At 42.4% G+C, this 23,163-nt stretch overlaps 1 long non-coding RNA gene across 6 annotated transcripts in view; it reads right to left on the minus strand.

Annotated features, from left to right (window-relative positions):
- LOC101903925 (uncharacterized) overlaps positions 1-23,163 on the minus strand; it is a 110,280-nt gene that overhangs the window by 83,114 nt on the left and 4,003 nt on the right. The window contains exon 3 of one of the 6 annotated variants that reach the window (XR_009496668.1): positions 17,358-17,429. The exons of the other annotated variants lie outside the window; for them this stretch is intronic. This is a non-coding gene — a long non-coding RNA (uncharacterized lncRNA). The remainder of the gene's footprint in view (positions 1-17,357; positions 17,430-23,163) is intronic. 6 annotated transcript variants of the gene reach the window in all.

Raw genomic sequence — 23,163 nt, forward strand, 5'->3', positions numbered from 1 at the left:
AAGGAATCCTCACAACAGCTCTATAAGGTGAGTGTGTGTTCAGTTGTGTCCGACTCTTTGCCACCCCAGGGACTGTAACCCACCAGGCTCCTCTGTCCATGGGATTTTTCAGACAAGAATACTGGAGTGGGTTGACATTTCCTACTCCAGGGCATCTTCCTGACCCAGAAATCGAACCTGAGTCTCCTATGTCTCCTGCATTGGCAGGCAGATTCCTTACCACTGTGCCCCTGGGAAGCCCCACAACAGTTCCATAAGGTAGGAAAGATGAGGAATCAAAGTCACAGACATAAGTAACATAAAGAGGCCCCCCAGGTCACACCAAATCTGGAATTCAACCAGATATTGGTTATCTAACAGTCAGGTTAACACACCATTGACTGGGGGATTTTTGCAGAAACCAATGCCTGTGGCGTTAATGTCTCCAGTCAATAATGTGTTATGATATTCAGATGTCTGTGCATTTATTTTTCCTTTTACCTCCACCTTATATCTTTTTACTCATTTCCCCTGCTCATCATTGTAGCATCCTAACAGTGAGACCTGGGGAATTCCTCTTTCAGTATCCTATCATTTTGCCTTTTCATACTGTTCATGGGGTTCTCAAGGCAAGAATACTGAAGTGGTTTGCCATTCCCTTCTCCAGTGGACCACATTCTGTCAGACCTCTCCACCATGACCTGGCCATCTTGGGTGGCCCCACACGGCATGGCTTAGTTTCATTGAGTTAGACAAGGCTGTGGTCTGTGTGATCAGATTGGCTAGTTTTCTGTGATTATGGTTTCAGTGTGTCTGCCCTCTGATGCCCTCTCTCAACACCTACTGTTTTACTTGGGTATTCTTGCCTAGAGAACCCCATGAACAGTATAAAAAGGCAAAATGATAGGATACTGAAAGAGGGAACTCCCCAGGTCGGTAGGTGCCCAATATGCTACAGGAGATCAGTGAAGAAATAGCTCCAGAAAGAATGAAGAGAGGGAGCCAAAGCAAAAACAATACCCAGTTGTGGATATGACTGGTGATAGACTCAAGATCTGATGCTGTAAAGAGCAATATTGCATAGGAACCTGGAATGTTAGGTCCATGAATCAAGGCAAATTGGAAGTGGTCAAACAGGAGATGGCAAGAGTGAATGTCGACATTCTAGGAATCAGGGAACTGAAATGGACGGGAATGGGTGAATTTAACTCAGATGACCATTATATCTACTACTGTGGGCAGGAATCCCTTACAAGAAATGGAGTAGCCATCATGGTCAACAAAAGAGTCAGAAATGCAGTTCTTGGATGCAATCTCAAAAACAACAGAATGATCTCTGTTCATTTCCAAGGCAAAACATTCAATATCACAGTAATCCAAGTCTATGCCCCAACCAGTTACGCTGAAGAAGCTGAAGTTGAATGGTTCTATGAAGACCTACAAGATCTTTTAGAACTAACACCCCAAAAAGATGTCCTTTTCATTATAGGGGACTGGAAGGCAAAAGTAGGAAGTCAAAAAACATCTGCAGTAACAGGTAAATTTGGCCTTGGAGTACAGAATGAAGCAGGGCAAAGGCTAATAGAGTTTTGCCAAGAGAATGCACTGGTCATAGCAAACACCCTCTTCCAACAACACAAGAGAAGACTGTACACATGGACATCACCAGATGGTCAACACCGAAATCAGATTGATTATATTCTTTGCAGCCAAAGATGGAGAAGCTCTATACAGTCAGCAAAAACAAGACTGGGAGCTGACTGTGGCTCAGATCATGAACTCCTTATTGCCAAATTCAGACTTAAATTGAAGAAAGTAGGGAAAACCACTAGACCATTCAGGTATGACCTAAATCAAATCCCTTATGATTATACAGTGGAACGGAGAAATAGATTAAAGGGACTAGATCTGATAGACAGAGTGCCTGATGATCTATGGATGGAGGTTTGTGACATTGAAGCAACAGTTAGAACTGGACATGGAACAACAGACTGGTTCCAAATAGGAAAAGGAGTACATCAAGGTTGTATATTGTCACCCTGCTTATTTAACTTATATGCAGAGTACATCATGAGAAACGCTGGACTGGAAGAAGCACAAGCTGGAATCAAGATTGCAGGGAGAAATATCAATAACCTCAGCTATGCAGATGACACCACCCTTATGGCAGAAAGTGAAGAGGAACTAAAAAGCCTCTTGATGAAAGTGAAAGTAGAGAGTGAAAAAGTTGGCTTAAAGCTCAACATTCAGAAAATGAAGATCTTGGCATCGGGTCCCATCACTTCATGGGAAATAGATGGGGAAACAGTGGAAACAGTGTCAGACTTTATTTTTTGGGGCTCCAAAATCACTGCAGATGGTGATTGCAGCCATGAAATTAAAAGACGCTTACTCCTTGGAAGGAAAGTTATGACCAACCTAGATAGCATATTCAAAAGCAGAGACATTACTTTGCCAACAAAGGTCCATCTAGTCAAGGCTATGGTTTTTCCAGTGGTCATGTATGGATGTGAGAGTTGGACTGTGAAGAAGGCTGAGCACCAAAGAATTGATGCTTTTGAACTGTGGTGTTGGAGAAGACTCTTGAGAGTCCCTTGGACTGCAAGGAGATCCAACCAGTCCATTCTGAAGGAGATCAGCCCTGGGATTTCTTTGGAGGGAATGATGCTGAAGTTGAAACTCCAGTACTTTGGCCACCTCATGCGAAAAGCTGACTCATTGGAAAAGACTCTGGTGCTTGGAGGGATTGGGGGCAGGAGGAGAAGGGGACGACAGAGGATGAGATGGCTGGATGGCATCACTGACTCGATGGACATGAGTCTGAGTGAACTCCAGGAGTTTGTGATGGACAGGGAGGCCTGGCGTGCTGTGATTCATGGGGTCGCAAAGAGTCGGACATGACTGAGCGACTGATCTGAGCTGAACAGGAGACAGGGATCAAGACCATCCCCATGAAAAAGAAATGCAAAAAAGCAAAATGGTTGTCTGAGGAGGCCTTACAAATAGCTGCAAAAAGAAGAGAAGCAAAAAGTAAAGGAGAAAATGAAAGATATTCCCATTTTGGGAAGATATTTTGGAACTCGAATGCAGAGTTCCAAAGAATAGCAAGGAGAGAGAAGGAAGCCTTCCTCAGCGATCAATGCAAAGAAATAGAGGAAAACAACTGAATGGGAAAGACTAGAGATCTCTTCAAGAAAATTAGAGATACCAAGGGAACATTTCATGCAAAGATGGGCTCGATAAAGGACAGAAATGGTATGGACCTAACAGAAGCAGAAGATATTAAGAAGAGATGGCCAGAATACACAGAAGAACTGTACAAAAAAGATCTTCACGACCCAGATAATCACGATGGTGTGATCACTCACCTAGAGCCAGACACCCTGGAATGTGAAGTCAAGTGGGCCTTAGAAAGCATCACTACGAATGAAGCTAGTGGAGGTGATGGAATTCCAGTTGAGCTCTTTCAAATCCTGAAAGATGATGCTGTGAAAGTGCTGCACTCAATATGCCAGCAAATTTGGAAAACTCAGCAGTGGCCACAGGACTGGAAAAGGTCAGTTTTCATTCCAATCCCAAAGAAAGGCAATGCCAAAGAATGCTCAAACTACTGCACAGTTACACTCATCTCAATCTCACATGCTAGTAGGGAGAAGGCAATGGCAACCCACTCCAGTACTCTTGCTTGGAAAATCCCATGGATGGAGGAGCCTGGTAGGCTGCAGTCCATGGGGTCGCTAGGAGTTGGACACGACTGAGTGACTTCACTTTCACTTTTCACTTTCACGCATTGGAGAAGGTAATGGCAACCCACTCCAGTGTTCTTGCCTGGAGAATCCCAGGGACAGGGGAGCCTGGTGGGCTGCTGTCTATGGGGTCGCACAGAGTCGAACACGACTGAAGCAACTTAGCAGTAGCAGCAGCAGCACACGCTAGTAAAGTAATGCTCAAAATTCTCCAAGCCAGACTTCAGCAATACGTGAACCGTGAACTTCCAGATGTTCAAGCTGGATTTAGATAAGGCAGAGGAACCAGAGGTCAAATTGCCAACATCTGCTGGATCATGGAAAAAGCAAGAGAGTTCCAAAAAAACCATCTATTTCTGCTTTATTGACTATGCCAAAGCCTTTGACTGTGTGGATCACAATAAACTGTGGAAAATTCTGAAAGAGACAGAAATACCAGACCACCTGACCTGCCTCTTGAGAAACCCATATGCAGGTCAGGAAGCAACAGTTAGAACTGGACATGGAACAACAGACTGGTTCCAAATAGGAAAAGGAGTATGTCAAGGCTGTATATTGTCACTCTGCTTATTTAACTTTATGCAGAGTACATCATAAGAAACACTGGGCTGGAAGAAGCACAAGCTGGAATCAAGATTGCAGGGAGAAATATCAATAACCTCAGCTATGCAGATGACACCACCCTTATGGCAGAAAGTGAAGAGGAACTAAAAAGCCTCTTGATGAAAGTGAAAGAGGAGAGTGAAAAAGTTGGGTTAAAGCTCAACATTCAGAAAATGAAGATCTTGGCATCTAGTCCCATCACTTCATGGGAAATAGATGGGGAAACAGTGTCAGACTGTATTTTTTTGGGCTCCACAATCACTGCAGATGGTGATTGCAGCCAGCAAATTAAAAGACAGTTACTCCTTGGAAGGAAAGTTATGACCAACCTAGATAGCATATTAAAAAGCAGAGATGTTACTTTGCTAACAAAGGTCCGTCTAGTCAAGGCTATGGTTTTTCCAGTGGTCATGTATGGATGTGAGAGTTGGACTGTGAAGAAAGCTGAGCGCTGAAGAATTGGTGCTTTTAAACTGTGGTGTTGGAGAAGACTCTTGAGAGTCCCTTGGACTGCAAGGAGATCCAACCAGTCCATCCTAAAGGAGACCAGTCCTGGGTGTTCATTGGAAGGACTGAGGCTGAGGCTGAAACACCAATGCTTTGACCACCTCATGCGAAGAGCTGAGTAATTGGAAAAGACCCTGATGCTTGGAGGGATTGGGGGCAGGAGGAGAAGGGGACGACAGAGGATGAGATGGCTGGATGGCATCACTGACTTGATGCACATGAGTTTGGGTGAACTCCGGGAGTTGGTGATGGAGAGGGAGGCCTGGCATGCTGCAGTTCTTGGGGTCGCAAAGAGTCGGAAACGACTGCGTGACTGAACTGAACTGAACAGTGAGACATTGTTTACCCAGGTGGTTGAATGTGAACAGTGAGGTACCAAAACCACTTCATCCAAAGCCATCATAGGCAGAGTCTTTGGGGGAGTTAGAAAAAGGCACCTTCCCCCTGAGCTGACATAGGCTAGATTCACTCTAACTCTCTGCTACCACCTTTAGTCAAGGCAAAACCTCTGCAGTATGCACAGAGACCCTGAGCTTAGCCCAGTCGTTTCGAATAAAGGTCATTTGAATGTCCAGTCATTTTGAATGACAGTGATATGATTACACTTCATGTAATTACACACCAACTGTCTTATGTTCCAGGGAGAACAAGCCTAAACTTGAAAGCAAATATAAGGTTATTCAAATTAGTCGGTTTCTTTCTGCAGTCCTTTCTCTGAGCTCCAACTCCTAGGAGATTGTCTGAGTAAAGACTAGAGAGTTGGGTGCTGTTGAATAGACTCATTAAACCCAATAACACTTAATCGCAGACATGCAGGGGAAAGCTCTATGTGTCTTGTACATTAAAGATCCCGAGAGAGCAGAACGCAACCATTAGGGAAATAAACCCAATCAATAACAGTTCGCCTGCACACAATCCAAGTCAGTGTGTAACGGTAAGAACCAGGTCTGCTTTCAAAACAATGACCTGCTTCTGACCCTAATGATACTTTCCTCCCATCCAACCAAGAGCTATACAGCATTCAAATTTCTGAATCTCCATGAAGCCATTAATGTAGGAAACAAAACCAAAAAAAAAAAAAAAAAAACTGAATCATTTCCTTTATTGTAGGAGAAGACTTCATTACTGGGGAAGTCTGGAAGTCTCCAGAATTTACAGCATGGAATCAAATCTTTCTTCTCACTGATAGGAGAAAGGGAGAGAGAGAGAAGGGAGGGAGAGAGGGAAAAAGAAGGAATCAGTCTTTGGGGATGGCTCAAAATTTTTCTGGTAGTCATGTATGAATGTGAGAGTTGGACCACGAAGAAGGCTGAGCACCAAAGAATTTATGCTTTTGAACTGTGGTGCTGGAGAAGACTCTTGAGAGTCCCTTGGACTGCAAGGAGATCCAACCAGTCAATCCTAAAGGAAATCAGTCCTGAATATTCATTGGAAGGACTGATGCTGATGCTGAAGCGCCAATACTTTGGCCACCTGATGCGAAGAGTAGATTCATTGGAAAAGACCCTGATGCTGGGAAAGATTGAGGGCAGCAAGAGAAAGGGGTGACAGAGGATGAGATGGTTGATGGCATTATCAACTCAATGGACATGTGTTTGAGCAAACTCCAGGAGATAGTGAAGGACAGGGAAGTCTGGCATGCTGCAGTCCATAGCATTTCGAGGAGTCAGACACAACTGAGCGACTGAACAACAACAACAACAACAAAATTCTAACATTTCCAAAAAAATTTTCTAACATTTCCAAGTGTGTACAATACACACTCTCGTTGCAAGGGCAGATGGTCAAGAATCGTATGTTAAATTATATTCCAGTCTTGATGTTTCAAGGAAGATTAGGTTAAACTGTCTTTTCACACTATCAAAATCTGAGTGTAAAACCAATGCTTCAAATCCACCGTGGACTTTAGGAAGATTCCTACGAGAATTATCCATTATGAAACCAGCCCTGTGATGCTGAGTTCTAGGGACTGGCCTAATAACAACAGCTGCCACTTTGGATGACATAGACTTGAACTGTGTGAGTCTGAAATCAGAAAAGATCCCCGTGAACCATCACAGTCTTGCTACTCTTCAATAACTGGATAATAGAGCTACAATTTAGTTTGAAGTGTGTGTGGGGAGAATTTCCAGTGGGAATCCAAGCCCCAGAGAATGCAAAGTCCACCCTGCTACCAACAGGAAGTACATTGGTGGAAGCAGATCCTCTGAAGTAGCAAGTTTCTTTCAGGAGATACTGTGCTAAGATTAAAGGGAAAAAAAAAAAAAATAAAGTTTGTAAGAAAAGGAAGCAAATGTCAAACAGGTAGCAGATTTATTTTCAGAATTATGTAAAGCACAGAAATGAAAGGACTTCCACTGTGCAGCGTTGTCATGGTTACCTGATCTCTTATCAAAAAGCAGAATCAGACAGAGAAGGGAAACCTAGAAGAGGCAGTAACCAGAGAGGCCTGCCTCCACCCACCCCCAACAAGTGCTTTTCATCCATTTGAGGTTGTTTATGAGGGTATAAAATAGAGGATGACATTTGCTGCTCCAGATAATTTTTAAAGGATCTTGTTTGGCAACGCAGAATAAGGACTTCATCCTGCTAAGCTTTCTAAAACATGAAAACATGATGGTTAAAACATCACTGTTTGCAGGGATCTCTAAATGAACAGGGGGGAGAACATCTACTTTAAAATCTCCTCTCTGTTCACTAAACAACAACAAAAATAATCTTTTCCCAAACTGCAAACATAGACTATAGCCTGAATTGTTTTCTTAAGAGAGCTGCATGTTTCACCTCCAAAATATTTTAGAGGATTTTATTTGGAGGCTACTAGTTTTAAAAAGGAACTGGCATGTTGTTTCTAGAGATTAAAAAGAAAGCCTCCTTGGTTTCTGCTTTATAGTTAGCATAGGGTGCTAACAGCATAAATAGCCGAGAATGGAGGAACTATTTACCACCTCTCTTCTTCTCCACCAGCTCTACCTGCCCCTACAAATGGCTCACCATCATAAACCTTTATCCTAGAGAAGCAGAGACTTCAGATTGCTTTCCAAATCACAATCCAGGCCTCAACCACCTAACAACAGCTTGCAAAGTGCCCTTACCTCCCATGACAGGTAGTTGGAATCTGCATAAGGTCCCTAGCATGAAAAGACTGGGCTGGGGAGTCGCAAGGGCAATTTGACCCATGTTAATTTCACCTACTTGGAGACGGGGAGGGAGCAGTGGGGAGCAGTAAAAGTCACTGTTTCTTTAACACTTTGGTCTTTGAATTACTCCCACTTCTCATTTCCCCCAGTAGAAAAGCACTAAGCCCAGCCAGGTAAACCTTGCAAAGAGGACAGCTAACACTTGGACTCGCAGTAACTTGGACTCCTCCGAGAAGACAATGAGAATCAACATTCACTGAGATCCTACTATGGGCTAGATGTGGTCCTAAGTGCTTTGTATGTGATGGTAAGTGATACAGGCAGCATTCCTGAGAAATAAGCAGTGTTCTCATTTCAATATGAGGACACTCCAGCTCAGAGAAAAAAGTAACCTGCTCTAAGTCACAAAGAATTTACTTGTCAATCACTTGTTGCACCATCCAGCACGGGCGAGAACAGAGCACTAAGTGGTCTCACCCAGCTTAGTTCTCCTCCCCATGAAGTGTTTTGGAAATCTGTAGAATTTATCTTCCAGTTTAGCCATGTACATGTTGACATACATATCAGGTTATATTCTTTACATTTCTCTTTCATATGACAGGTGGTATTTCACATTTATTTTTTATCTGTATAGTTAGATTGCATTACCTGTGAATTTCATTTCAGAATAGGAAAGGGATATCTCAAAATGCGTGGTTCTTTAAGGAAGGCTCTGCGTCTAAGGAACCCAAGAACCACTGGACTAACTAGTTACTCCCAAGTTCATGGAGAGTTGATTCTAAATTTCCTTTAAAAGTTGGGACATGGAAGCATTTTTCAAGTCTCAACTGAGAGTCTTTGTTACTGACATACAAGTGCAAAGTTTCTTAAAATAAACTAAACTTATTTCTAAACAGTTAGAGACAGGGGAGAGGAAAGTAAAATCCAAATTCATTTGAAAGGATAAGTTTCCTTTTCACTGGAAAGTCCATTTCTGTGATATATTGTCCTTCACATCTCAAATGCTCATTTAGGGTCAGAAATCAAGCCTAGAGCCCTGCCCTGTAGGGGTGACAGGATAGACTGCTTAGAGGGCAATAGCTACAGAGTGGGTGCTATACACAAAGCTGGAAATAGGATTCATTTAGCCCTGGGAAAACGAGACAAGAGGTAGCTTCTCATTTTGTTGTTGTCTCTAAGTCTCATGTGGCCAGAGCCATGAAAAGGGGATTCCCTATTTCACTTGTCTGTAGAATCCTAACATATTCACTGGGGCATTTCTCCAGGGAAACCTGGACTTTGGGCTAACTTTAAAGTATTAATAGTAAGCATGTCCAACTAATTTACCTGTTTGGTTTTCTGTCTGATGCAGACAGAAACTGCCCTCCCTCCAGCTCTTAGAAAGAAGAGTAAAGAGAACACTGGGAATAATAAATTCTCCTCCATTCTTCTTTTGTTATTTTGGGATCAATGCCTTTCAACAAGTCCCTCATTCAACACGTATACAATATAAGAAGAAACCACGGGATTTCTCTAGAACCAAACTGACTTTTCCAAGTTTATTTCTTTTGATAAGAAACCATGTTTTAATGGAGGGAGGGTGCTTAGTGCTAGGAAGCTGAAGTTTCAAATTTTATTCGGGCTGTATTTGTACAAGAAACAATATTGTTTTTCCTTTATAGAATACTGAAAGATTAAATTTCACATTTCAAATCCTGCAGAGGACCCAAGGTCCAAATCCAACATTGTGTGTGTTTGACCTCATATCATCTTGAGATTAATAATACAGCTTACATATGAGTATGAAGTGACCAAAACCAGTAACACAGAGCCATCCACCGCCAGTGGGAACAACTGTGGGGCTTACAGCTACATGGTATAGAATGAACTCTAGTATCTTGACCACATCCAACTAGGAAAGAATATTAGAAATAAAACACGAGCCACAGTAAGGAAAGCAAATGAGGTTAATCTTTAATATGCCTCCATTTTATACAATTAGAGGCTTAAGACTATTGTTCTGTGTCCTATTACAGAATAGAATCTCAGTATTTAAAACTGAAATATACAACCTTTATAACCCTTTATACTTAGGAGTTTTAAAAATAAACTTCTCATTTTCCACAAAAGAGGCAGCGCGGAGTAATAAATTATGGGTTGTGTGAAAACTCTAATCTGGTATGTTTTTAAGGAACTTGGCTATGATGGTCACATTTTACTGTCAATAGAACAATCTTCTTAGATCTACCATGCAGGCTTTGCATAGCAAATAGCAATCACAGGGTATTCCTGTGATATTACTGGAATTCAAAGAAAGGATGTGTAGCCCGAGTTGTCTAATTGATCTTTTTGAGGGTACCTCTTCCAAGAATTTTCTTCTCTGAAATGGAGACACCTAAAGGTCAAAATCTATTTGGCATCAAAACTACTAGAGTGGACCCCAAACCAAGTTCATTTAAAAGTCCTTTAATATAGGTCCTTATGGTGCATCAACAAAAGACAATGAGAACTTGTTGCATCATTTCCGTTCTTTCCAACCTCAACGAAGGTGCCTGCATGTCTCTTGCTTTATTTTACCACCATGGCTTCTCACAGTCATCTCACCCCTATTTGCTACTCCTTTGCTGTTGTTTAGTTTATAAGTTGTATCTGACTCTTTTGTGATCTCATGGACTGTACCCACCAGGTTCTTCTGTCCATGGGATTTCTCAGGCAACAGTACTGGATTGGATTGCCATTTCCTTCTCCAGGGGATCTTCTGGACCGAGGAATCGAATCTGTGTCTCCTGAATTGGCAGGTAGATTCTTTACCACTGTGCCACCAGTGAAGTGAGTGAAGCCACTCAGTCGTGTCTGACTCTTTGGGACCCCATGGACTGTAGCCCACCAAGCTCCTCTGTCCGTGGAATTTTTCAGGCAAGAATACTGGAGTGGGTTGCCATTTCCTTCTCCAGGGGATCTAACTGAGCCACCAGGGAAGCCCATTTGTTACTATGCTCAAACAAACAGAAGCATGAAAAGGTCAAAGTGATCTATCTTTGGTAGCAATACAAGTCATTCACAGCAGAAACCTGCTAAATACTCGGTAATCTACTGATGAAGCAAGGGTTAAAATCCCTTGAACTTTATGAATTCACCTCACCCACAGAAGACCATGCTTATCTTTGGTTTCCCGAAAATACTCCCTCTTTATTTTCTAGTTGCAAAAAGTATGCAGTCTCAAGAATATGAGGGATGAGTGCAAAGTAATAAAACCAATATCATACGTGGCTTATATATGCTTAGCTCTTATAGAGGGTTCGTGGTTATACTTAGATAAAACTTAGAACAAAATTAATCTGATGAAGAAAATCAAGCACAGACAAGCTTCCTCAGTTTCCTGCTTACTCCTTTAGGCATGCAGTCTTCTTCATGGTCGTCTCTCCTTCCATCTTTGCTGTCCCCTACCCCTACAGTTGTCCTTGAGCAGTTATGTAATTGCTCACTTCCCTTACGGTTCAGTGTTAAAGACCTGAGGTCAAAGAAAATCTGTGATTTGGGGCTTGTGATTGTTTGTGGGGATTATCGGCAGGATTTTCATGTTGAAGGGGAAGAAAGGGACACTCAGAGAAGAAAAAGAGTTTAGCAACGTTAGCTCTGATTCCTCAGTATATGATGAGTCTTGGGTCCAAAGCTGGAAAGGATACAATGGGACCAGTGCTTAGAATGTCTAGAGTTCAGACTCACAACTGGGCAAGCCAACACTCTACTACTAATAATAATGGTAATAAAAAGAAGACTTGTTTTATGCTTCAGGATGACAGGTCTTAAGAATAAAGCTGGTTTATCTCAGGTGTAAAACAATGTCAAGGTCAAGAAGGCTTCTGTGGTTTGTGAGTAAATCTCCACCAATCTTCTTAATAGCACATGCAATTCCTTTAACAGAGGGACAAAGTTTTTGTCCCACGACAATTAGAGATAAAAGCCTTAAAAAAATAGAAATGCATAGGAAAGGTGACATACTGGTATTGATCTGCTTCAGTCAACGTGCAAATGATGGTATCAGGAGTTTTCTTGGTTCCCTACTCTGCCCTGTCTCTTTAGATAAAAATGTAGTGGTTTTTTTTACATCTGTCTTTCCACGTGCTCCCTTCTGAGCCTTCATCTATTAATAATCCCTCTGTCCTCCAGTGGGATCGCTCTCATTCATTCAATATCCTAAGTGCCAAGCAAGGGCCTAGGTGCTGGATCAATCACAGGGGATAAAATAGAAGTCCTTTCCCCGAGGAAAAGACAAAGCAAAGGATAGAAAGTCATGTATCCAGGAAAGAATGCTGCAACTTTGAATAGAGGGGTCGGTGTCACCCTAAGAAGGTGATGCTTAAAACCCTGAAGGAGGCAAGGGAGTGAACATTTCAGGCAGAAGTAAGTACAAAGACCTTGGAGTCAGACAAATGTGCGCTCAAGGTATGTGAAGGAGCCAATGAAAGGAAATCATGGCAAAGCTGGCTTTTCTTCAGAGTGATCCGGGAAGCCATGGGAGGTTTTGCCAGAGAAGTAATGTGATCTGAATTGCACTTTTATTTTTTTAATGTATTTATGTATTTATTGGCTGTCTTGGGTCTTAGTTGCAGCACATGGGCTCTTCGTTGTGGTTCGGGCTCCAGAACTCAGGCTCAGTCGTTGCAACATGTGGCCTTAATTGCATGTGGGATCTTAGTTCCCTGTCCAGGGACTGAACCCATGTCCCCTGCATTGGAAGGTGGATTCTTAACCACTGGACCATGAGGGAAGTCCCTGAATTACACTTTAATAGGAACATCCTGGCTGCTGTGCTGAGACTAGATTGAAAAACACAAGGGTAGAGGGAGGGAGCCCAGCTAGGAGGCTGATGTAGCAGATCCAGGTGAAAGATATGGTGCTCTGGAAAGTCCCTAGTCACTAGGGTGTTAGCAGTGGAGGTGGCAGGAAGTGATCAGATGCTGGATATATTTTGAATGGACACCAACAGTACTTACTAATTAATAGACACAGGGCATGAGAATAAGTCGTGTCCAACTCTTTGTGACCCCATGGACTGTAGCCTACCAGGATCCTCTGTCCATGGGAGTTTCCAGGCAAGAGTACTGGAGTGGGTTGCCATTGCCTTCTCCAATGAGAATAAGAGAAGAGTCAAAGATAACTCTGAAGCTTTGAGCTTTGACAGTTGCAAGAATGGAGTTGTTATCTGCTGGGATGAGGAAGGTCTTGGAAGGATCAGGTATGGGGTAGACTTTCAGGAGCTCAGTTTTGAATGCTCATTAGACATCCAAGTGGAGAAGTTGATCATCAAGTTGGAACCCTGGGGAGAAGTCCAGACTAGTATTTAAATCAGGAGATTAGGGTGAAATCACCATAGAAGTGAGTATAGACCAAAAAAGACAAGACTGGAGGTCAAGTGAACAGAGTGTGTCAGGATAAGAGTGATCACACCTCTCAAATGCCGCAAATACATCAGCAGGAAATGAGGATTTTCATTGACTGCTGAATTTAGCCACCTGATGTCTTTGATAACCTTGATGGGGAACTTTCAATAGAAAGGTGGGCACACCTCCCGACCCCACTAGCACTTACTAGAGTTAATGCAGGAGAGAATGAGAGATGAGGAGTTAGAGACAATAAATACAATAAACCTCTTTCAAGGTGCTGTGTTGAGAAGGAAAAGAGAAACCAGGCAATGGCTTGAAAGGGGAACATGAATTCAAAAGATTTTGTTTTTAAGGTGAAAGAAATCTTAGTGGGTTTGTATGTGGCTGGGAAAGATCCAGGAAAAGTGAAAAAAACTTGTGAAAAAATGAAGAGTGGAAGTGTTAGTTGTTCAGTCATGTATGACTCTTTGCAACCCCATGGACTGTAGCCCGCTGGGCTTCTCTGTCCATGAAATTCTCCAGGTAAGAATAGTGGAGTGGGTTGCCATTCCCTTCTCCAGGAAATCTTCCTGACCCAGGGATCAAACCCAGGTCTCCTGCATTGCGGGCAGATTCCTTATCGTCTGAGCCACCAGGGAAGCATCAGTCTGTGGGGTTGCAGAGTCCGACACAGCTGAGTGACTAACACTTTCACTTTTCTTTTTTTCACAAGTTTTTTCCTTTCTCCTGGATCTTTCCCAGCCACATACAAACCCATGGAGTTTTCTCTCATCTTAAAAACAAAATTTTTGGAATTCATGTTCCCCTTTCAAGCCATTGCCTGGCTTTCTCTTTTCCTCCTCAACACAACACCTTGAAAGAGGTTTACTGGGAGGTAACAGAAACAGAACATTACTGGAGCAATGTCCTTGAGTACAGGAGCAGTGGGACTGAGTAGAAATAAATGGGTTGGCCTGCGCTGAGTATGGATAACTCATGCTTTCCATGACCCATGTTCATGCTTTCCACTGGCTCCTTCCCCTCAGCCTCCTTCAGCATCTTTTGGCTTCCCCATCGCAAATCAAAGCAAACTGCAATGCATCTAGTTATGCCCTGTATCTCTCCTTTCTTCCCTTAACAGTCTAGTGTCTTTAAAATATTGTCTACACTTGGTCTGCTCAATTAGCTCCCTCTCCTGTGTCATCTTGAGATGACCTAGCTTTGCCCACCAATGGTTCCTAAATTGCCTGTCAATGAACTATTTTCCATTTTTTCATACCAAACCCCTCTTCCCTCTTTCTAAAAAGGAAATTGACCTTTTCTTTCTTAGAAACCCTCCACCCTTTACTATCTGGTATACCTCTAGGCTCTTGGCCCTCTCTCCAGACCCCTATTCCTCTGTCAGATACTTCAAATGTTAGGGTTCTGTTGGATTTTCTCAGCCATCTTCTCATTTGATAAAGGAACATCATTGATCCAAACCCAGCAGAGACACCAGAATTTCTCTACAGGGAGAAGTAGAGATTTGCCTTGAGGCTGAGTTTACAGAGGAATCTAGATACTTGTATTGGCATAACTCTCTTTATTTGGGACAGCTTATTGGGTGCTGGTATAAGAAGTACCGTATCTTTTCAAATGTCAAGGAAATATTTGAGAGAGAAGGGGAAGGAGGAAGGAAAAAAAAGAGGAAGGGGGGAAAACTGAAAACTGAAATGAATAAATGTTTAGTCAGGGACTTCCCTGGCAGTCCAGAGGTTAAGACAACTCTCTTCCAGTGCAGGGGGCACAGGTTCAATCACAGGTCAGGGAACTAAGATCTTGCATGCCCCCACAGTGCAGCCAAACACGAGAAAAAAAAATTAATGTTTAATCAACAGTCTTTAAATCATGTGAGTGGTCTGCAATGTAACTCATATAACTACCTATTTAAAATATTGTACATGAGTTATTTTGATATATTTTATATGATGTGGAAAAGAGCCTCCAAAGCTAAGCGTGCTTCAGGTCTACCAAACAGAGTTATTTACTGAAAACCAACCCCAAACTGCTTTCCGAGTACACGCTGTCCTTTCCAATTGTCTACTACACACAGTCGCCTCAGTGACCCCACGCATCTCAAATACAACACACCCCCAGTAAAATCGTCTTTCTTCCCAAATGTGCCTCTACAGTTTATGCTGTAGAAGCAGCATGGGCTTGAGTATCAGCCAATTTTCTATGTTCAAGCTTTAACTCTTTGAGATAGTCATGTTGTGGAGAGCAAGAATTTAAATGGGTCCTTGAGGGACTTCCCTGGTGGTCCAGTGGCTAAGACTCCACGCTCCCAATGCAGGGGACTGGGTTTGATCCTTGGTCAGGGAACTAGATGCCATATGCCACAACTAAGAGTTTGCATGCTGTAACTAAAATTCCTGCATGCCACAACAAAGATCAAAGGTCCTTTGTGCTGCAACTAACACTCAGCAAAGCCAAATAAATATATAAAAATAAGTGTTTTTTTAAAATCCTTTAAAAAAAGTAAAACCAAGTGGGATTTTGCCAGTTACTAAGAATTGTAAGAAAGGCAGGGAAAAGAGTGATCACAAGGCAGAGCTGTGAGCACATGAGTGCAATAAACTCTGGTAAGGGCTGTAATGGGGCTTCCCAGGTGGCGCTGGTGGCAAAGAACCCACCTGCCAATGCAAGAGATATAAGAGACTCGAGTTCAATCGCTGAGTTGGGAAGATCCCCTGGAGGAGGGCATGGCAACGCACCCAAGTATTCTTGCCTCAAGAATCCCCACGGACAGAGAAGCCTGGCAAGCTACAGTCCATAGGGTCGCAAAGAGTGGAACACGACGTAAGTGACTGAACACACACGCACACACAAAGGCTGTAATAGAACATAGTCAAGATGCTGTGAAGAACAAGGGAAGGAGAGGTCAACAGTATGTTTGGAGAGGGAACAGGAAAGGGTAATATTGCATCTAGACAAGAAAGAACTGTGCAGTCCAGGGAATGGCTAGGAAAGGGAGGAGGAGAAGATGAGCATGAACTAGCAGATTTCTGGGTGCAATAGAGGAGATAGGGAAAGGGGCTTGCACTGGATCAGGGGTCCTTGTTTACCAGGAGTCAGAGAATTGTCACTTTTCGCTGAGGATAATGGGAAGTCACAGAGGAAATCTAAGCAGGGAACAAATAAGATCCGATTTGCTTTTGGGGAAAATAACTTGTAGCCACAAAAGGGATAAATGAGGACCAGGCTGGAGTGGAGAGAATCCTAATAGATGATTGCAAGCATCCAGACAAGAGATGATGAGACTGAATGAAGACAGAGCAGTGAGGAGGAAAGAGAGGGAGGGTGAGGAAGGAGTTAAGGGGCAAACCGACAGTCACAGTCACGATCGATGCTGCGCAACATGGGGTGGGAGAACAGAGCTGGCGTGGACTGGCCTCTGGCTCAGAGGCTCATCTGATGCACGAGAGGACTAAATGAAATCATGTGTGCTTGGGACATGGAAGAAGTGCAAAAAATATTATTTCTCCTCATTTTCCTCCTTTATTCCTGGCACCATCACCTACCCAGTCTCTGCGGCCAGAAATGTGGGAATGATTCTACCCTCCTCTGTCCCTGACCCACCACAAGCAGAGTCACTCACAGCAGATGCCACCAAATGGGTAAAAGGGGATGATAGAGACCAAGAGAGGGGATCCATCCTCATAAAGCTGACAGTCTGCCTCTGACCTGGCTTTATTTTTTTGGATGAGAGGGCCAACAGGAGCCCGGGTGAAGAGTGCTCTGTGACTTGCCCACCTGCAGGGCTGGCGGCCAGATGAATACAGTAAGTTCCCTACATAAGAACAAGTTCCATTCCCAGAGTGCATTCATAAGTCCAATTTGTTCATTCAGTCCAACAAAGTTAGCCTTGGTACCCAACTAACACAATTGGCTACATACTACTGTAATGTAATGGGTTTATAATACTTTTCACACAAATAATACATTAAAAAACAAACATAAAAAATAAGGAAAACATTTTTAATCTTACAGTACAGTACCTTGAGAAGTATAGTAGCACAATACAACAGCTGGCGTATAGGGGCTGGCATCAAGTGAACAGGCAAGAAGAGCTGGAGGAGAGAGAGGAGATGGGAGATGGTAGAGCTGAAGGGTCATCAGCAATAGGAGGGTAAGCTGGAATTTCACTCATGCTTGACATTGATGGAACGCACGTTTGCATCTTTGAAAGTTTGCAGCTTGAAGGTTAGTGTGTAGGGACTTACTGTGTACTTCCTAAGTCAATGGCTCTGCCCCCAACATGCCCACCCTGCCTGGTCTCTTCTCTCCTTCCCCAGATCCCATTCACTGGCTCCCCGGTTAACAAGTGTTTGGCTGGCTATAGAGACTGGAAATGAGTCTGGAGGGTTATCCATACTCTCCTCAGGGGAAATGGTTAATAAGCTAGACTGCAAACAGAGTCGAATACAGTTTGGGGTCATTTTTTAAGTACAGGGTGTTTTATTTTTATAAATAATAAGGACTGGCACAGACGTACTAACAGAAAACAAACTTATGGTTATCCAGGGGGAGAGCAGAGGTAGAGGGCCAAGGGAGGGATAAAGTCAGAGTTTGGGATCGGCGTATACACAGTACTATGTATAAAATAGATAACTAGTAAGGATCTACTGAATAGCACGGGAACTGTACTCAGTACTCTGTAATATCCTGTGTGGGAAAGGAATCTAAAAAAGAGTGGATGTACGTATAACTGATTCACTTTGCTGTAGAGCAGAAACTAACAACACTGCAAATCAACTGTACTCCAATAAAACATTAAAAAAATAATAATAAGGACTGGAAAAGGCAAAACTAAAGGGGACAGAAAACAGGTGCCCTGTCGCCAGGCACTGGGACCATCCCCAAAGTGAAATGTTTAATACCGCGGTTGTAGGGTTAGTTACATGACTGCTGTATTTTTTCCAAAAGGCACGGAACTAACTGTACATTAAAAAGCATAAACCTGACTGTATGTAAATTATACCTCAATAAACCCGACTTTTTAAATAAACAAATGAACAAATAAACATATAAATAATTAGGTAGGAAGGACTCAGTAAATGTTTGCTAAAGTAATTCTGACTGATGGTGATAAAGTATTAACTGTCAGCACTGCAGACTTGGCTCCTTCCTGGAATGCTTGCATTTGAATGTGCGAACATGTTCAGTCATATCCAATTTTGCGACCCCACAGACTATAGCCCGCCAGGTTCCTCTGTCTATGGAATTTTCCAGGCAAGAATACTGGAGTGGGTTGCCATTTCCTCCTCCAGGGGACCTTCCCAACCCAGGGATCGAACCCAAGTCTCCTGCATTGGCAGGCAGATTCTTTATCAATGAGCCACCTGGGAATCCCATGCATTTTAACAGAGTTCTTAAAGAAAAAGCCTTGAAATCCCAAAGAAGTTAGTATTCAGTAGGAGAGCTTTTTCAAATGCAAAGTATTTCGTTACAATCTGAAGGGAGACTTCCAGATGAAAGGAAAGGCCTGGAGTCAGGGAGCAGGAAGACATTGCCTGTCTCACAATTTACAAACCGCGGAAAGAAGATATTTTCGTAAGTAAATAGCCTCCTCTACCAATTCTCCACAATTTCCATCAGAGGCCTGAGTTTTCCTGGATTATTATTCGGGCCTTTGATGTCAGATTCTTACTGGAGAAACAATTCTTATTTACCAGAGGTAAAAAGATTCAGGAGACGTAAGAGTTGCGGGTTCAATCCCTGGGTCAGGATGATCCCCTAGAGAAGGGAATGGTTACCCACTCCAGTATTCTTGCCTGGAGAATCCCATGGACAGAAGAGCTGGGTGGGTTACAGTCTATGGGGTCGCAGAGTTGGAGACAACTGAGCAACTGATCACACAAAAGGATACTACAACTAAATTCAGATGAGAATGAGAATCAGTGCCTGGCAGCTGGAACAGGCACTATTTAAAGTCAACCAGGAAGTATAAACTGTTAGGTATAAAATAAGCTGCAAGCATATGCTGTACAACACAGGGAATATAGCCATTATTTTATAACAACTATAAATGGAGAATATAAATTATAATATATATAAATTATATATAAATATATAAATTGTAACTAACTCTATTGTACACCTGTAGAAGCGACTTAGCAGCAGCAGCAGGAGCTTATATAATATTGTATAGCTATACAATAAGAAATGTAAAAACAAAGATAAAAAAGAATTATATAAATAAAGTCAACCCAGGCTGAAATTTGTCCCTGACCCACTGCATATGAGCCAAGCCAAATGGTGGCTTTGAGCTGACCACCTTTCTCCTGTCCCGCTGAGCTGCCAGTGAGGTGGCAAATGATTAGACTGATTTTAGCCTCATTCTGCTGCTTGGGTCTGCCGAGAACCAGCGGAACTCCCCAGACGTCCTTAAAAAGGAAATCTGATTTCTCTAAAATTCACTCTCCAATGCTGTATTACCAAAGCATGTCACTTTTCTTTTTAATTCGAATTTTCCTATCACAGAGGACAAGGATCCTCTTTTACAAACCATTCAGGGAACTGATTTTTTTCTAAGCACTTCAAAACCACAGATGTCAAATTCCTGACTTTTCTGCCGCCTGGACGCTTCTCGCTGCTTCGTTTCCCCTGAGTGCACGTGAACACACTTTTGAACCAACGAAACAGCATCCATCACCTTTGGCAGCAAAAAGTGGAGGAGTGACGCTCTCCACAGCTTGTTGTCCCTGACACTCCACCCTGGTGAGGGGTGGGAGGAGGGCTCCCCCCAGGTTAAGTAGTTCATCAGTGTGACCAGAATTATCTATGCCTCACTCTCCCTGAGAGGCAGGTTCAGAAGAAGGAAGCATTGTGCTGCAGAGGAGGGGACAGTGACCAGAGCAGGGGTAGCCTCCTCTCCTTGTGCATTGGGCCAAGATGTCTGGGAAACTCAGGAACATGAGCAGCTCTCACACTCCCAGTCGGGTGTCCCTAAAACACTTGTCACCTAGCTCTGCCCAATTCTGTCCCTACACTGCCCCTCCAAAATTGAATCTTCTTTTACAACACTTGATCTGGCGCCTCCAACTCTGTGCTTCCCCGGGCACAGCCCTTATGGGGCTTTCTGAGCCCCGCCTCCCTCCCCACCCGCAATAACAACAAAACACAAAGAGTCCACCCCATTAATTGCTTCCTTCCTACCAAGAGGACAACTAGTTGACTACATCTGCTGAGATTGTTCTAACTCTTGCCTGCAGAGTTGATGAAAGGGTTCTACTTCTTTTGAAGTTCAGTAAAAGCTAACTTTTATGGGCTTCCCTGGTGGCTCAGTGGTAAAGAATCTGCCTGCAATGCAGGAGACAGGGGGACCAGGGGTTCGATCCCTGGGTTGGGAAGGTATCCCCTAGAGGAGGGAATGGCTACCCACTCCAATATTCTTGTCTGGGAAATCCCATGGACTGAGACCCCCGGAGGGCTTTGGTCCTTGGGGGTCAGACACGACTAAGCAACCAAGTGAGCATGCACACGCAACACATACGCAAAAGCTAACTCTTACTGAGTGCTTACTATAGTGCCAGACATCACACTAACCACCATTATGTCAGTTAACCCACGCATGGAAACAGAGCTGCAGAGACGTAGTGGCTAGTGACAGGATGCAGTTGGGATTGAAACCCATGACCTGCCATAACCAGCTACTAACCTCTCTTCACTAAACTAGGTCATCAGTCCTTCCTGCCCCTCCTACACACAGCCCCAGTCTGTTCTAATTGGGATTGAGAACCCAACAAAGGGGGACATGGAAAGTGCTTTATTGGGCTGAAGGATTTATGGAACTCTTCCAGAAAATTCTGTGGTCTATCCAGTCAAGTGGACATACAAAATCAGGAAATAAACATGTATAGGAAGCCATCTCAGGAGAAATATAAAGCTTTCAACGTTTTATCATGATGTAAGAATCTGACAGTGTTGAGTTCAGTTCAGTTCAGTCGGTCAGTCGTGTCCGACTCTTTGCAACCCCATGAACAACAGCACACCAGGCTTCCCTATCCATCACCAATTCCCGGAGTTTACTCAAACTCATGTCCATTGAGTTGGTAATGCCATCCAATCATCTCATCCTCTGTCGTCCCCTTCTCCTCCCGCCTTCAATCTTTCCCAGCATCAGGGTCTTTTCCAATGAGTCAGTTCTTCCCATCAGGTAGCCCAAGTGTTGGAGTTTCAGCTTCAGCATCTGTCCTTCCAATGAATATTCAGGACTGATTTCCTTTAGGATGGACTGGTTGGATCTCCTTGCAGTCCAAGGGACTCTCAAGAGTCTTCTCCAACACCACAGTTCAAAAGCATCAATTCTTCAGTGCCCAGCTTTCTTTATAGTCCAACTCTCACATCCATACATGACTACTGGAAAAACCATAGTCTTAACTAGACAGACCTTTGTTGGCAAAGTAATGTCTCTGCTTTTTATTATGCTGTCTAGGTTGGTCATAAACTTTCCTTCCAAGGAGCAAGCATCTTTTTATTTCATGGCTGCAGTCACCATCTGCTGTGTAATAACTATAAATATTGTGTTAGGCATGTTTAAAGTAACTCTTTTTTATGATTGTAAATTTTTAAAATTAATTTATTTATTTTAATTGGAGGCTAACTACTTTACAATATTGTGGTGGGTTTTGCCATACATTGACATGAGTCAGCCCATGGGTGTACATGTGTTCCCCCTGTACATGTGTCTGATTATAAATTTTAAACATTCTCATTGCAGAAAATCTGGGAAATACAAAAAAATTTTTTTTAATTAAACCAAAAATGAATCTTACACACAGTTAACCTCAATATAATATAATATCACTATATTATATAATAATATAACCTCAATCACTAATATATTGGTGGGTTTCCTTTCAGTTGAGCTTCCTTGGTGATTCAACTGGTAAAGAATCCTCCTGCAATGTAGGAGACCAGGTCAAATCCCTGGGTCGGGAATATCCCCTGGGGAAGGGAATGGCTACCCACTCCAATATTCTTGCCTGGGAAATCCCATGGACAGAGGTCTTTTTTCTACATAAATATGTATATATTTTCTAAGTAGGATGCCTATAATATAAAAATACATATACTTGGCTTTTCACTAGATATTATGTTAGCAAGCATTTTTTCCTGTAATTAATTTTTTGGAAAATAGCATTCTAATGGCTGCAGTTTATTCAATAAACAATAATTTAGTTAACCATCTCCCTAAAGTTGGGCCTTTCAGTTTTTCCCAGTTTTTCACTGTTATGCGAAATGCCATCTCCCTCAATATTTCCTCAAGATTGTTTACTAAAAACAGAATTACTGAGTCAAGAGAACTTTTATAATTTTGTAAACATTTTTTCCTACATACAATTTAATGATTCTCAATATTCATATTGTTCTTTATATGATTGTCCAAAAGAAAGTGTCAAGCTTATACTAAATATAGCATTGTTAGCTTTGTATAGCTAAAATCCTTTTGGTAAAACCATCATCTGGACTTGAATGAATAAATCTTTAAAAAGAAAAGAAGACAGTTGTAAATCGTACCTATCTTTGCAGAGTAGTAGGTGTTCAGAATATCTTGAGAGAATTTGTCATGATTGAAGATATAGTCTACAGGAATTTTTTAAAAAAGAAAAACTTTTCTCCAAAATGAAAAGTTGATTATAAGAAAAAATAAAAGCACAAGAAGGCTGAATTTGTGGTGAATGTTAAATTTGAAGAAATTCTTGAATCTTTTATTCATTCCTTTCTAAAAGCTTTTTCAGATGTCAGCTTCCTAAGGTTTTTATGTTCTCTGCTGCATTTAGCAAACCCAGTTAAATGTCG

Source organism: Bos taurus, chromosome 12 (assembly GCF_002263795.3).
Source record: "Bos taurus isolate L1 Dominette 01449 registration number 42190680 breed Hereford chromosome 12, ARS-UCD2.0, whole genome shotgun sequence".
Taxonomy (NCBI): domain Eukaryota; kingdom Metazoa; phylum Chordata; class Mammalia; order Artiodactyla; family Bovidae; genus Bos; species Bos taurus.